Source organism: Cibotium barometz, chromosome 42 (genome assembly GCF_041138505.1).
Source record: "Cibotium barometz isolate CiBa-2024 chromosome 42, ASM4113850v1, whole genome shotgun sequence".
Taxonomy (NCBI): Eukaryota; Viridiplantae; Streptophyta; class Polypodiopsida; order Cyatheales; family Cibotiaceae; genus Cibotium; species Cibotium barometz.
The window spans coordinates 22,842,401-22,859,393 of NC_141087.1; positions in this window are offsets into that span (position 1 = coordinate 22,842,401).

The following is a 16,993-nucleotide window of genomic DNA, read 5'->3' on the forward strand; positions in this document are numbered from 1 at the left end:
AAAAATACATTGGTGTATGTGCACCTATGTGCAAAAGATGATCGTCCGCCGAGACCTTAACCCATATCAACAGAACAAGGGTGTGCTCTTAACACACCTAGTATAAAGATAGAGGTGGCTCTAGTGTGTACTGTGCTAAGTAGGTCTAGGCTAGAATTTTTTGTCGGTCATAAGACTTTGGTGCAAACGTAACCTGGAGTGCTCATGCCTTGGTAAGGATATGGCCATCGAAAGTAGCTCTTGCCAATCTGGGATGCAAGACTTGTGGGCTTCTCACCCAAATGGTAGCACAAGTTGGTAGTGCATATCTTCTTGGTTTAAGGAGTAGAGACATGGTGTGCAAAGATATTTTGGATACATATAACATTATTATCATTTATTAGTTAGATAATATTCCAGTGTTTTCAATATGATTCGTAGTATGTATGTTTTTTCTGCACTTTAAAAATCTTTAAGTACAATGTTACCTTTTAAAAGATTTATATGTCATGGCATTTCAGTTGATGAGTGTGTGTTAGTAATGAATCATGAATATCAATTATGGATGTGTAAGTTCACATCGGCTCCATAGGTCTACTAGTAGCATGGTAGGCTAGACCTAGGGGATTGGATGGGGTCTAGGTTATGCCTATGGATCTAGTCAAAGTACAAATTAGATATATGCCTATGGATCTAGTCAAAGTACAAATTAGATATACCACTTGCAAGTGGGAATCAAGGTGGACGTGAATAAACGGGTGATTTCTAAATGAAAACAAAAAAACGTAGTAAACTTAGGAAAAACAAGTTTTTCTTCTAGAAAAAGTGAAAATTGGAGTAGAACCATAAACGAGGGCTAGAACATTGGTAGTTTCCTTGAGTCACCTGGTATGACTTCTATTTATGAGAATTATAGAGGGATAATTCCTTGGAGGAATTGCATTTCCTAGTATGAAATTTATTTCAAATCAGCTACTGTAGAAGTAACTAACGTTAGGAGAGTGTCACAATGAGGCCCCGAGTGAGTTCCTCTACCCTTATACTAGTCTTCCGCTAGCTGTATGAGTGTTTATAAGGGGTAGGGGTCTCACACATAGTTAATGTGTTAACAAGGCTAGGTGATAAGGCGAATGTGATTGAGGTTAGGGTGTCCATGAGTCAAGAGCTTTTCTAGCCTTGCCAAAGCACGTGTCATTAGGTCATGCCTTAGAGCCGCAATCTGCAACTTCTGGTATGGGTGCACTAGCTCGTCCATCGCATCCTCACTCCATTGTCAGACTGGAATGCTCCTTGCGGGTGAAGAGAGAGATCTCAATCCCTAGATGGAGTCAAGAAGATATTATCTTTGCGGATGATTCTCTCTTGTAAAAGGTGGGAAAATAATAAGTTAATGCAAGAAGGAAACCTACACTCACACCTATCCAAACAAGTATCCATCAACTAAGTAAGAACATACTAGCATGAAGAAGGAAGAAGGAGAACTCACAAGAGGAATGTTGCAAGGGTAAAAAATGACTTCTATACAAGTGACTAGTTTTCACACGAGGCTAGCCAAACTTAAAAATGGATAGGTCTCTACTATTACTAGTCTTAAGTAACTATATATACTAAGTTTGTAAACTTTCCCTGTTTGATATTAAGCACAAGGTAAAGCCTCTTTATATGTTCCAGCATTGTCTTACAAAGATTAAGTGTCCATTCGCATGGGTAACATGGCAAAGTACCTTACAGTAGGTCGACATGCAAAACCATGTTAACCAACGGAGTGGTTAATAGTTGTCCTGAGTGACACCTATTCAAACTTTGCCATCAATGAACACTTTCAATAATAACCCCTTCACTATGAAATTCTACACTTCTCTCAAAGAAGGTGAAGAACATTACAACAAGTCAAAAGAATTCTTTCATACTTCTCCAATAATTTTGGCTTCAATAGTAGCTACATCAAGAGTCTACTTGACTCACTCTAATGCACTATATATCTGCTGATAAGAGGGAAAAACATATTTACATATAAAAAGATCAAAAGCACATGGGATGAAGAATACATGGATAGGTCCACTTCTAGATAATTTTAAGACCAAAAGCACATAGGACGAAGAATATAGGGATAGGTCCACTTCTAGATAATTTCAAGATCATTTGACAAAGTCTGCAAAATAATAAGGAAAGTAATAAAACAAGAAGCTGCTTTGCATCACTTCAATGTATCAAGAACTAAGATTCACTCTCTCATTCTAATGATTGTGTCAACGTTCTTCTGGTGTCCCCACCTCTTCTCCTCCATTGCTAACAAACCTTAGAATCATTGCTAACTTAAAATAAGTTAATGTAAATCTGCTTGTGATTGTGAAAAAAAAGGAAGTGGAAATGCCCACCCTGTTTCATGTACTAACTAGCCTTCCCCATTCCTTCTTCTGAAGGAGAAATCATCACTAAACATTCGTGTAACATCATGAAGCATCAACAAAAAAGCTTCTCAATTCTTCCCACGATAAAGTCATCTACTCGATCACGAGAACATAATCGACAAAGGGAGGAATGTTAATCTATTTTTGGATTAACTTGTTATTACAATTCTACATTGAATATAGCAACAAAGACGGAGACACCATAAGCATGTGTATGATTAATCTATGAAGTAACTCTATCCAAATCTATAACTTGGATGGATGATTCAATGAAACCCTTATGGTGGTGATCCTAATCCAAGAGCATATGGCAATAAGCTAGAATGGATTCCTATGAATGTACTTCACGCATGTAATATGAGATTAAGCATTGTATAAGCAATATGCCACTTATGAGTCTTGGCCGGTCGACCATATTTTAAGTGTGTAAACACTTAAATAGCTTTTTATATAAATAATTCTCTCAAAATACAAGATACTCTCCCATTGTGTAATAGAGTCTTACTCTAATCCTTTATCTAATCTTCTTCTCTAATACATGCTAGTGAGCTTATATGAGTGGTCTGAGGTGAGAGGAGGGATGAGGACCCATAGTTTAATGCGATGCTGTAACAATACTTGCTAGAGATGGTGACAGAATGGCTAATCAAGGAGGTGTGGACCTCTTAAAGCAGTGTGCTTGAGCTTGGCCATTGGAAAGATTTCCACAATGTCTATAGATTGCTAAGGTAATCTCTTATGAATGTGTTTCTAGGAGAGGCTTAAGTAGGCAATAACAAAATGATTCAATTAGATTATGTAGGCAATAACAAAATGATTCAATTAGTCATTAGATTATGCAATTAGTAAGTAACATATCATTTCTAAATATTTTTTTTATTGACAATATCTTGAGATATTCACGTCACAAAATTTGTGTATATTTGACAAGAGTGATGCATATTAGTAATGCACGCTATGTCAAAAAGCAGTCTGGTTTTTCATGTCAAAAAATATATATTATAGGTGAGTATGCTCATACGAAGGCATGGAAGTGCACAAGAATGAAAAGCAACAAACCAGTTCGAGGTGCAGGTGATGAGTAGAAAACAAAAGAGAAGATAGTAGCAAAATAGGCAAGAGTGAAGAACATAGTAGTTTAAATATAGATAATAAGTGATAAGTATGGGGTAGCAGACTCATAAATATGGGTGTGGCGACACATGTCAATAGGTCACTAGATAACTTTTTCATGCGTGAATAAGTTTTTCACTCACGACCGTTAAAAACTCTCTTTTTTTAAAAAAAATTATTATTTTTTGTCATTTGTAGAGATGGCCCTTCCCACACATTTTATGAGCTCACCTTAGATGGTAGGTTTGAAGCACCTTTTTTAGTATTAAAAACTTGAGACATTCACGATCATGAATATCTATTGGCTTGTCACGTCAAAAAACTTTTAAATTTCACTCATCTGAGCTAAACCCTTTAATCATTTTGTGAAGCACTTTGAATGATTTTTACTACTTTTTTGGACCAAGTTTTTTGGATGTGAAAAACTCCAATTAATAACGATTGTAAAGTTTTGCTGGTTTTTCATGTCAAAATTTTTTAAATCCCTTTAAAGTGATTTTTTGGTTCATGTGATTTTTTAAATCCCTTTAAAGTGATTTTTTTTGGTTCTTGGATACAATTTTCATACCTATTGGAACAATGTTTTTGGGCATGAAAAACTCAAGATACTCATGGCCATGAGTATCCACTAGTTTTTCATGCCGATTCAACTTCATAGTACTATGCTTATGAATTGATAGCTTGACCTTTGTGATACACCAAGCATGATTCTTCTTGTCCCTTTGGAGAAACTTTTTTAAGCATGAAAAACTCTAGTTATTTACAGCATGACTATCTTTGTAAAGTCACGTGTTTTGGGCTTAGGCCCTTGTTTCCTTCATAATACCTAAGCCCAAAACACGTGACTTTACAAAGATAGTCATGCTGTAAATAACCCTAGTTTTACCCACTTAGTAAAGTAATATATTGCTACTATGATTTATCAAGCTTGAGTTTCGTGTATGGCATGACTAATGAGTCCTACAAAGTTAGTTCCCTATTTCTCAAAGGGTTGCTAGAATATAGCTGGAGTGAGGGGCATCCTGCCCCTCTGCTATGGTATAGTAAATCAATGCACTCATCAAATAAATTTTATCGCACATTGATAAACATTGTTGAACACACCATAGTCTTGCTTGGAGAACCTTTTGTCACCTCTCCAACGAAGTGTCCTCCTATAATCCTTGAGTTTGCATCCTCCATTGCATATATAAATTCATCCTCACGATGAACACATCTTTGTAAAATATCCATTAGGAGAAATGTGGGCTCACTTTTGGGCCTTTTAGTTTTAAAGAGAGAGTGTCGCTCAACCAATGAGGAAGAGGCTTCTATACGGAGAAATTTGGCATTTTAAAAGCAAGAATTCAAGTAAATAGAGTAAAATTATGCTCAAAATGCATCTTAAAATAACATTTACTCAACTTAAAATAATAATAAAATAATACTACCAAATCTTTGCACGTAAGCTAAAAGATAATGATTACGTGCAAAGATTTGGTAGTATTATTTTATTATTATTTTAAGTTGAGTAAATGTTTCCCCCCAAAACTAGCTCTGATCTTCTTCGTCTCCAACATAGTCAGCAAGATAGAAGTAGTTAATGATAGATAATCTCTAAGTTTTTCCCCAAAACTAGCTTTGATCTTTTTCGTCTCCAACATAGTCGTTCTTTCTTTTTCTTAGTCTCCTCCAAATTAAGCTCTCAGTTTCTTCTTCCATGTGTCTTTTGCTACACAAAATGGCAACCTGTAGTAGTAGAAAGCCTCGTACTAGCATTTCAGCTATTACTGTATTCAATAGTTATACGGACGATGGGATATGGATACCATCTACAATTACAATCGGGAGCTGGGTACTTTTACAGAGAAGGAAGAGGAAGAGAAGAAACGCTAATGAATTTGTGGAGCCATTCAAGGGACAAGTTAAAGAGTTCAAGGTATGTGAATCTAGCAAAAGCGTGTGACAGAGGTACTAATACAACATGTTTTCCAGCATGTAGACTTAAGGGTGAAAACATTTCCCCCTGGTCTTCCACGATATCGTCCCAACTATTAGTAGTATTGTGACATGAAAAATTGATATCTTTTATTTTCAATTTTGTACATATTTTGATGGTTTCTCAATGGTAATAAGGTGGAAGCTTGTCCAAGAAGATTGCGGCGCCCAACCATAATGGAATAATGGCGTGGTGATGCGGCGGCTTGGCGGCTACCCTAATAACAACATTCTATCTTCAAATATAATGGTTTTACTTGATTTAGGATGCACACATTGTAAATGCCACAAGTATGCTTGATAAATACTTTGGTATGGTAGATAGGCTAGTGATGTGGAAAATAAAAGTGGGCCTTCATGCTCACATGGATTTTAAATTGTATTATTAATATAGTATTCACCATAAGGCTACAAGTTGGGGAGTGTGGAAGGCATGTGGAGGAGTGTGTGTAGGTGCATAATTGGGAAAGATTCTTCTAGAATGCCTACATGGAAGAGGAAAATTCCGCCATGTGTAAGTGGGATCTCCACCTACATGCCACTTACACTTGGCTATTATCTCATTACACTTTCAAAGTCAAAAAGTCTTCAATTTAATAATCAATAGAAGACTTAGCGCCTAAGAGGACAATTGATGGTGACATCTACCCTTATGTCACTGAAGGGTTGAAAATTTTTATGTTGTAATTTGTAACAATGGAAGAGAGGGTGATTCTCCACCTATAAAAGGAGCCCTCCTCTCCCTTTCAAATCAATGAATGAAGCCTCCTCAATTGAGCATTTTGTGTCATTTTCTATTGGTTATTAAATTGAAGACTTTTTGACTTTGAAAGTGTGATGAGATAATAGCCAAGTCTAAGTGGCATGTAGGTGGAGATCCCGCTTACACATAGCGGAATTCTCCTCTTCCATGTAGGCATTCTACCCAAGCCCGAGTCACGTGCTTGATGATGAGCAATTGAATTCTCCTCTTCCATGTAGGCATTCTACCCAAGCTCGAGTCACGTGCTTGATGATGAGCAATTGATTTCTCCGACTCAAGGCCAGATGGTACTCCAACCTGAGGAAATCCTTAACGTTGGGGAGAAGATTCTCAAGAGCAGAGTCCTCAGAGAATTTTTAGCAAAGTGGAAGCTCTTCCCTCTAGAAGATGCCACCTAGGAGAAAGAAGAAGAGTTGGCGAAAGATTACCCCCACTTTGCGCGATGAGGACATCTCGCGTTTTTAAAGTGAGAGTGGATGTAAGATTCCTCCTTAGCCTGAATAATGAATAAGCTTTACTTCAATCCCCTATAATCATTCCCAATTTTTGAATGCAAAAAATACTGTTTTTCCTTGTTTTTACCTAGAGAGAAAAAATTCTAGAGAGAGATAATTTAATATTGAGATATTTTTGGATATAAAAATTCTACAAATATCAAAAATATATTTTCCTGAAACAGAAGTTCAAAATAAACTCTCCAAGGTGCATTAGGAATCAATTAAAAATGATTTAAAAGACCTTAGTCGTCGCCTAAGGGTCAAGATTTTTAGAAATTTCTAGATTATGGTCCAATTAAGGTTCCTATGGGCCAATAAGATTAATCCAAGTGTTGGGATGAGATAAATCCAATGAATAAAATACAATACCAAAAAATGAGTAAATGCTCACATAAGATGAAGAGTTGACTGAGTACAAGGTTTATTAGTTAAAAATTAAGAGATATTACTAAAAAATGAGATATTTTGGAGAAATGATCAATTTTTGACACCTTGGTAAGGAAGGGGAGACCTTTGAGGTAGGTGCCTCCTTCATATGTGTGCGAGGGTTTTTAATTCAAAAATATTAAGATATTTTTATCTCTCCTCTCTCCTAGATCAAACTGGACCAAAATGGGAGCTAAACTGGTCCAAATCTTGTCCAAATTGAGCCAAACTGAAGCTGGAAAATTCTAGAACCTAGTTGGACTCAGTTAGTGGCCTCCCTCACCTATAAATAGACCCTCATTATTTTGTATTCTCATATGTGAACTATACCATGCCAATATTACATTAAAATACTCATATTTTCTATTATCCCTTAAACATCCTCTACTTTTGGAGAGATTGGAGCTTCTCTCTCTCTTCAACAATCCTTGGAGCTTTCTTCTCAACACACCAAACCGATTGATTGGTTGGGGGCTTCCTTCTAAGATAAAAAAGCAAGCCAAATCTAGAGGTAAGAAGTAATTTCATGGTTTTCATTAATATTCTCAAAAGATTTCACTTCTCAACCCCTCTCAAGCTTGAGAAGTTTCAAATTAATTGTTTTCAATGCAAATCAAGCTTTCTATAAGAATTCTAATGATTAATCACAAAAAAGTTAATCTTTATGCTTAATTAGGATGCTTTTTATGTATATCTCTCTCTCCCAAAAGAACATTCCTATGACTAATTCTTTATTCAAATGGATGCTTCTCATTGATAAATTCTCAATTCAAAAATCAAACGCTATGCTAGTTAAGCTAGAGGTTAAGAAAATAGCCTTTTTATGATTTTATGCTAATAAAATTATGGTAAACTTATGATTTAATTCCATAAATTAGATTTAAGTCTAAAGATAGTTATTCTATCATAATTGTATTACAAAGTCTTATTCTTTCTAGAAATATTAAAAATTATCAGTAATAGCAGTGAAGCTATGGTAAAATTTTTAGAAATTAATACATAACTCATTTTTATGCATAATGTGAAAAGAGAACTTCCTACCATATTCTAGGATTAGTCATCCTATGCTAAAAGAATGATTTTCATAACATTCATGGAAAACTAGTTTTTGGTATTCATGCATAAATGATTAATTAAAGAAAAGAGAAATTTTTTATCTTTCTATTTTTATGCAAAAAGAGAAATTTCCATGATAATGGAGATCCATGTAATTAAATGGAAAAAGAGAAAATTTTATATATTAAAATAATGAATTTTAAAAAAAAAAGAAATTTTAGATAAATTTATTTTATGCATGAGAAAATTTAAATGATAAAAGAGGAATTTCCATGACATTTGGAATTCAATCATTTACATGGTAAAAGTGGAATTCTTGGCATAATTGAATTAATGGATATTTTTATTTAAATTAAGAGAGGAATTTTAGATAAATTTATTTTCATGCATGAGAAAAATTAAATGATAAAAGAGAAATTCCCATGACATTTAGAATTCAATCATTTAATTGGTAAAAGTGGATTTCTTGGCATATTTGAATTAATGGATATTTTTATTTAATTTAAAAAGAAATTTTATATAAATTTATTTTATGATAAAAGAGGAATTCCCATGACAATTGGAATCCAATCATTAAATGAGAAAAAGAGGAATTTTCAGCTTGTTCAAAAAATGGATAATTGTATTTAGTTAAAAGAAGAATTTTCAGCTTGTTCAAAAAATGGATAATTGTATTTAGTTAAAAGAAGAATTTTTATGAGAAAGATTTGAATTAATTTTTGGTGACAAAGAGGAATTTTGACCATAATTCCACCTAGAGAATTAGAGTTTATAAATTAAAGTGGTAGAAAGAATATCTTTAGATATTTTATGTGGATAAATCACCAAAGTGATATTTACCCAAAATCAGATTAAATGGAAGAAGAGTATTTTCATAAAAAATCTGATATTCTCATATAAAACCATTTCTTAATCTATTATGGTTAAGAAGGAATGGAATTCATAAAGTTGAAATTTTCTTACGGTTAGAAGTTCAGTAGATGTTATCTGAAGAAAATCCTTAGAATCAAAGCTAGAACTAAACCGAATGATTTTGGTTAGACCACGACTATGAGAGGGCCGGTCAGTAAACTACTTGTCCATCTCTTGATCTGAATCAAGCAAAACTTCATGTGACCAATTCCAGTTCTTAATACAAAGAATAGACTACCGTTGAATTAACCTAGTTTTTCCTTGACCGAAATCACCAAGAATCTAGTTGGACAATCAGTCAAATGATGGGTAGATTACCCTGATGAGAGATCAATCATTATTATTATGAAAATATGGATTAAGGAAAAAAGATTTTATGGAACCAATCTCAAACCGGGAATTTTACTTGCATAGAACCTCTGTTTTCTTTTAAAGCATTGTTTTACGCCAAAATGCTCGCGAGGAAGCATTTGGTATGTGTTTAACTAAGAAGAGGTTCGTTGCAACAGCTAGCGGGGAGTCGTCGAGGGGACGTCGCTCGCGGCAAAGCCTGTCGAGGTCTTGACAAGCCTCGGTACGGTTAAATTGGTTCGCTTCCGGTTAAAATGGTTTGCTTCCGGTACGATGGGCGAGGACTGACGAAGCGGTCCCTGAGTGAAGTGCTAGGACACCTAAGTAGGATCCTAGAGGGTTCTAACCAGGTGATGCACGGGCTTGTGGTTGCTATAGGACACCCATGCGTGCGTCGAGGAAGATTCGGATGGACTAAAAAGAATGACTTTTGTGAATCAAATTTTGATATCAGATCTCGTTGGCTGGCCAACTAGTCTTCAACGGAGAGTCCAGATGACATTTTGTAATACAATGGACTCAATATTTTGGAGGATTATGATCAGTAATGCTATGATTTTCATTGAAGGATTGTTTTAAAGATAGCTGATTCTGTTATAATGGAGATCTCATATTGGGTGTGTACATGGTATGCCTACCTTATTTTTTGCATGAAACGTCGGGCTAGGGGGCCTGGGAACTCTTTTCCTCGGTACCCAGGCAAAACATAACCAAATTTTTATAAAGGAATCCCACCAATACAGTGGTCGGGCGGTTGGCTAACCCATGGGCTTGTTGGATTGGGAGATTTCTATGATACAAATAAGTTACGATTAGTTACGTTAGCTAGATTAAGTCCTAGGAAGACCCATTGTTATGTGGGAGGGAATCAGCGAGCTGTGCGGTGATTCTATGGACCAAGTGCAAGTCTCTTCTTTGATCTGACCTTGTGACTTCAAGTTCGGTCGGATCAGTTTGAATAATTAAGACTTTGACTCGTTAGATTAATTCTCCCGTTAGAAGATTTTCCTAGAGGAATCGCCCGTGCCTTCCGGCCTAGGGGAGTTTTTTCGGGCTCAGTTTCGAACCGTCGGGCTAGTCTCTTGTCTGGATATCCATGGGCGAGGCCCCGAGTGTGGATCCCTGCCCCGCGAGAGGCTGACGCTGCTTCCGCCTCCAGCGACCTTGGAGGGGGCACCGCGGAGGGGGTGGGGGTCTCACAGCTGGTATCAGAGCTTTGTTGAAAGGCTTTGTTGAAAGCTAATTAATGAAAAATGAATTCTTATCAAAAATTTATAATAAAAACTCTAAAAGAGCCTTTACATGTATTTTCATTCCTTAAGTGTAAGATTCCTCCCCAGCCTCTCAAGATGTCCAGCATCTTCCCTTGTAATCAAATCCCTCTTCAGAAATATAAAAGATCTTGTTTCTACCAGTTTTGGCCTAGAGAGAGAAAATATTCTAGAGAGTGATAATTCAATTTTTAAATATTTTTGGATGGAAAAATATCTCTTCTTTTTAAAATAAGTTCCCTCGAAACAGAAGTTCAAAAAGATTTTCAGAAAGTGCATTAGAAATCAAGTATAATCTGTCCAAGAGGCCTTATCCTAGGGGTCCAGATTTTTGAAAAATTTTAAATTAAGGTTCCTATGGACCAATAAGATTCATCCAAATGTAAGGAGGAGATAAATGAAAGAATAAAAGGAAAATCTCCCAAAAATGAGTAAATACTCACATAAGATGAAGAGTAAGGAAAAGGTTAATAGTTAAAAAAGAGAGATATTTAGAAGAAATGATGCATTTTTGACACCTCAGTATGGGGGAATTCCCCTCATGAAGGAGGTGCCTATTTCACATGTGTGGGAGAGTTTTAAACTCCCAAATAATGAGATATTTTTATCTCTCCTCTCTCCTGTTTCAACTAGATCCAAAAAGTGGACTAAACTGACCCAAAAATGGTAAAAAATTGACCAAACTGATCTTGAAAATTCTAGAATCAGTTGGCTTGGTTAGAAGCTCACTTTTTCCTATAAATAGAAGCCTTCCCCTTTGTTGAAGCTTAATAGTGTTTTTGCACTATTACCCTACTTCTCCCAAGAGCCAAAAACTGTGAATTTACTCATAATTCATTAGTTTTTGACCTTCCCTCTTCTAAAGATTGGTGGCCACTCTTGTTTCAAACAAGAGTAGATTCCTCAAACCATCAAGCCAAAGGAAAGCTCTCAAATTCTCCGTGTAAGTTGGAGATTCTTCTCTTTTCTATTCATTTTATGGTTTTTTTATGATTTTTGTCTTCTCTAAAATGAATATGATGTTATGCCTCATTGAAAAAAGGCATTCCCCTCTCTTCTTTAGTAAATCCAACCATTCTTTATCCTAGATGAATGATTAATGAATAAAATCAAGTTTTTCATAATGTTTCCCTTTGATAAGTAGAAAATGTTTACATTAGAATGATTTAAATACTCTTGGTGAACTTCTAATCGATTTTAGAGAGTTAAAAATTGAAAAATGGTCAGCCATACAAAGGAGGTTATGGCAAAATTTTTTAAAATTGTGAAAAATAAGTTTTACTTTTTTTAATTCAAAAAGAGTAATTCCCATCGTATATGTATTCTTAAAGTGTTATTTTTCATCCTAGGTATAGAAAAATGCTTACTAAAAATATTTTTTAAAAAAAGTGTTACTTTCTTTAGAATTATAAAAGATAATTATTTTTATATTAAAAGTGTGATTTTCATCATCAATGATTTTTATGCATAAATGGATGCATAAAAGACATTCTTTTATATTAAAAGAGTGACTTTCATCATAAATGATTTGTATGCATAAACATATGCATAAAAGATAATTTGTTTTATATGATTTGTATGCATAAACATATGCATAAAAGATAATTTATTTTCTATTAAAAGTATGATTTTCATCATAAATGATTTTTATGCATAAATGGATGCATAAAAGAAATTCTTTTATATTAAAAGAGTGATTTTCATCATAAATGATTTTTATGCATAAATGGATGCATAAAAGAAATTCTTTTATATTAAAAGAATGATTTTTATTATGATTTGTATGCATAAATATATTCATAAAAGATAAATTTTTAATATTAAATGTGTGTTTTTTTTATCATAAATGATTTTTATGCATAAATGGATGCATAAAAGAAATTCTTTTATATTAAAAGAGTGATTTTCAACATAATTGATTTGTATGCATAAATATATGCATAAAAGATATTTTTTTGATATTAAAAGTGTGATTTTTATCATAAATGATTTTTATGCATAAATGGATGCATAAAAGAAATCCTTTTATATTAAAAGAGTGATTTTCATCATAAATGATTTGTATGCATAAACATATGTATAAAAGATAATTTTTTAATATTAAAAGTGTGATTTTTATCATAAATGATTTTTTATGCATAAATGGATGCATAAAAGAATATTAAAAGAGTGATTTCTATCATAAATGATTTTATGCATAAATAGATGTATATAGAATTTTTATATTTAAATAAGGGTTCTCTTTAATCCTCTGTTTGATTTTCGTAAAAAATTGAAAAAATGAATAAGTAGATAATCTGTGAGAGAAAATTCTATCGTTCCATATTCACTAAGATGGTAATGAGAAAATTCAAATAAACTATCGAAGTCGGAGATCGAGATAAATGATTATTTTATTTCTCATAGGAATTCATGTTTAGTTTAGAAATCTGTAAGCAAATATTCAATGAACGAAATTTTAGAAAAAGAGAAATTGATATATTACCTTTCAAGAAAGATAGTTTAGGAAGAACCTTTCCAGACTCAAACTCTGATTCAGACTATTGACCAAGACCTAATTCCTTTGTCAATTTCAATCAATGACGACGTGCCCAGTTCAGGAAAAATGCACTCAAATCACCCACCGAATCTGAAACTAAGTTAAGACTTTTGATTTTGATTTGAGGAACAAGTTAACAGAATTCGAGGAATTTTGTTTGGAATTCAGACTTGGATCTAGAAGTATTGGGATACGGATTTAAGATTTCTTCAAGGTATTCAAACAAAATCAAAACTGAAAACTTGCATAGAAACCCTGTTTTCTTAAAGGACTGTCTTACGCCAGAATGCTGGAGGGAGCATTTGGCATACGTGTTTATCTAAGGGAAGTTCGGTTGCAACAGCTGGCGAGGAGTGTTCAAGGGACAGCTCACGGGGCAAAAACCTGCCCAGGTCTTGACCAACCTGGGTATGGTGAAAAATGGTGTGCTTCTAGTACGATGGGCGAGGGCCGACGAAGCGGTCCCTGAGTGAAGTGCCAGGACACCTAAGGAGGATCCTGGAGGGTTCTCACCAGGCGATGCACGGGCTCGCGGTGCTTAGGACACCCATGCGTATGTCATGGAAGATATATATGAATGTTGATGAAATGATTATTGTAATCTGTTTTACTAGATCTCGTTGCTGACCAGCTGGTCCCAACGGAGAGTCCAGAGTGGTACTCTTTTTGTGAAACAAGGGATTGAATGGAAATTTTGAGTTATGAAATCTGTGACCATATCTGTTTTGTCAATGGATTATTTTTATATTAAAGTTTTAAAGAGAAGTGTGTGCGTACCTGTTTTCTAAAGCTAAAGTTAAGAAAGGCATTCAATTATGGGTGGGTGAGTACTTGTTTGGTTCTACTGATTCCAGGTAGGGTGGTGGCTAACCCATGGGCCGGATGGGGTTAGGCTGGAATCAGTGGAGTTTTAATAATCAAACTGAAACATCTTAGGATTACGCTAGGATTCAAGTAGTTAGTTAATTCCCTTATAAATTTCTCAATTGAGTGGATCAACGGTTGTGCCTGATCTTGATTAGGAAAAAAGCGCTGAATTGCTCAGATGATCAAATATTATCAGCGATAGTTTCCTTCTATCTGGTTTATTCAGGTGAAGGATAGTTTAGGTTTTGATCTCGTTAGAAAAATTCGTTAAGAAAATTTAAAAAGGTGGAATCGTCCCCGCTTTCCGGGCATGGGAAATTTTCTCGGTTTCGGTTTTTCAGAGTGACCACCAGCCTAGTCTCGTGCCCGGATACTCGTGGGCGAGGTCCCGAGTGAGAAACCCTCCCCGCTTTCCGGGCATGGAATTGTCCCCACTTTCCGGGCATGGGAAATTTTCCCGGTTTCGGTTTTTCGGAGTGACCACCAGCCTAGTCTCGTGCCCGGACATTTGTGGGCGAGGCCCTGAGTGAGAAACCCTGCCCCGCGCATGAGGGGGCTACTTCCGCTACAGCTACCGGGAGTCCGATGTGCGGAGGGGACAGAGGGACCTCACATTAAGCTTCATTAATGAAGATTTTTAATCAAAGAATTTGATTTTATAGATGGAAGTTTTACACTTATCTAGTGTTCCCGACCTCACCCAGTCACAAGATATGACTGCTTTCGTCTTTGAGAATCTCATCTCTTCCACAACTCAAACAAGCCGAGCTAGACTCGTAGGCACGAGGATTTATATTTCCTTGACGACCCAGCGGAGAGACGGCAGCACAAGTGGTTTGCAGGGCAGTATGTCTACGCCTCTTGCGACCAGCGTGTAATGCTGAGGCAAAATATCCCATTGACCAGATTCTGATGAGGCTGAAAGTGATACATGGTGTTATTTAATATCACCTGATGCCTCAAGATTTCAGACTTTCCTGCCATATCTACAGACTTATTAGTCGCTTTATTCCTAATAGTAGCTCCCTTGGCAGTAAGGGAACCATTGGGTCAGGGCATGTCTATGGCCCAGTACCGCTGTCTTATGCGTCTCACGAGGAGATTTCGACTTCTAGAGCCGAGATGCTCTATGTACATATTGCAACCTTTATATAAATAAAGAAATGTTTTGTGGAAAAATTCCCTATTGTATAAGTGATTGTTTATTGACAAATTGATGAAGCAAAATCTGTTACTGGGCATATGTCATAGATCTCCAATAAGATCATTTATCTTGTTTAAGAAATTATTTTCCGAACCTCTTAAGTCTTAGGATCTTATGGACGGAATCAAAATAAAAATTTAATAATGTATCATTTTTGGCAGAATCATGAGGCGAGGAAACCGTGGCCATTAGCCAGATCCTCTCACTGATGAAGAAGAGCTTGACCGCAACGTTCGTAAGGCTCTTCATAGAACTCAGTCCCCAGGACCCTTCAAAGGTGAAGGGGAGAACTTGGGCAAGGCTGTGGAGAAGTGGGTTGAAGCAATGGAGGAGTATTTTGATGTCACCGGATACAACGAGAGGAGAAAAATGGCTCTTGCTAGGCTGAAAATTATGGAAACAGCCAGGGTGGCATGGAGAAACCATTGCGACACTAACCATCTAGATAGGAATACCCAGTCCTGGAATGATCTTAAATCATATCTAAGGAAGAGATTTTGTCCCCCGGATTTTTAGAAACCAAGATGAATGAATTTTTAGAGCTAAATCAGGGGAGCAAAACCATTGAAGAATATCACCAGGCATTTGCTCTTCTCCTCAAGTACTCACCACTGCTAGAGATAAAGAGCAACTCATGGCCAGATTCATTCGGGGAATGAACGAACCTTTAGACACACTGGTCAAGAATGCCAAGCCAGTTTCCATGGCAGAAGCTGTAAGAATGGCGAAGGACTTCGCCAAAGGCTTCATCTCATAAAAGTCCCGTCAAAGCTAGCTCTTTCATTGCCACAAAGGAACCATCTCTTTCCTCGACCTTCACGGGAATAAAGTTCAAGGAACTGGAATTTTCGGATACCCAGTGCTCCAATTGGTCAAGGCTTCTAAATTGTTAAAAAGGCTCAGAAAGAGGCAAGCTATTTATGTCATTAAGATGAATCCGGTAGACATAAAATGCAAGGCTAAAGAACCAAAGTGGCTAAGTGATTATGCAGATGTATTCCCCAAAGAGCTGCCTGAGATGCCTCCATCTCGCGAAGTAGAGCACGAGATCAACTTAACCCCCGGATGCAAGATTCCTCCCCCAGCCCCTCAAGATGTCCATCTATCCCCCTATAATCATTCCCCTTGTCCGTCAGAATATTAACAGATCTTGTTTCTACCTATTGGCTTAGAGAGAGAAAATGTTCTAGAGAGAGATTATTCAATTTTAGTTATTTTTGGATGGAAAAATATCTCTTCTTATTAAAATAAATTCCCCCGAAATAGAAGTTCAAAAAGGATTTCAGAAGGTGCATTAGAAATAAATTATAATCTATTCAAAAGGCCTTAGCCTAAGGGTCCAGATTTTCTAAAAATTTTAGATGAAGGTTCCGAGGGGCCAATTTGATTAATCCAAATGTAGGGAGGAGATAAATTGAAGAAATAAAGAAAATCCCCCCAAAAATGAGTAAATACTCACATAAGATGAAGAGTTGACTAAGGACAAGGTTATTAGTTAAAAAAGAAGAGATAAATGCATTTTTGACACCTCAGTGTGGGGGAATTTCCCTCATGAAGGAGGCACCTATTTCACATGTGTGGATGAGTTTTAAACTCACAAATAATGAGATATTTTCATCTCTCCTCT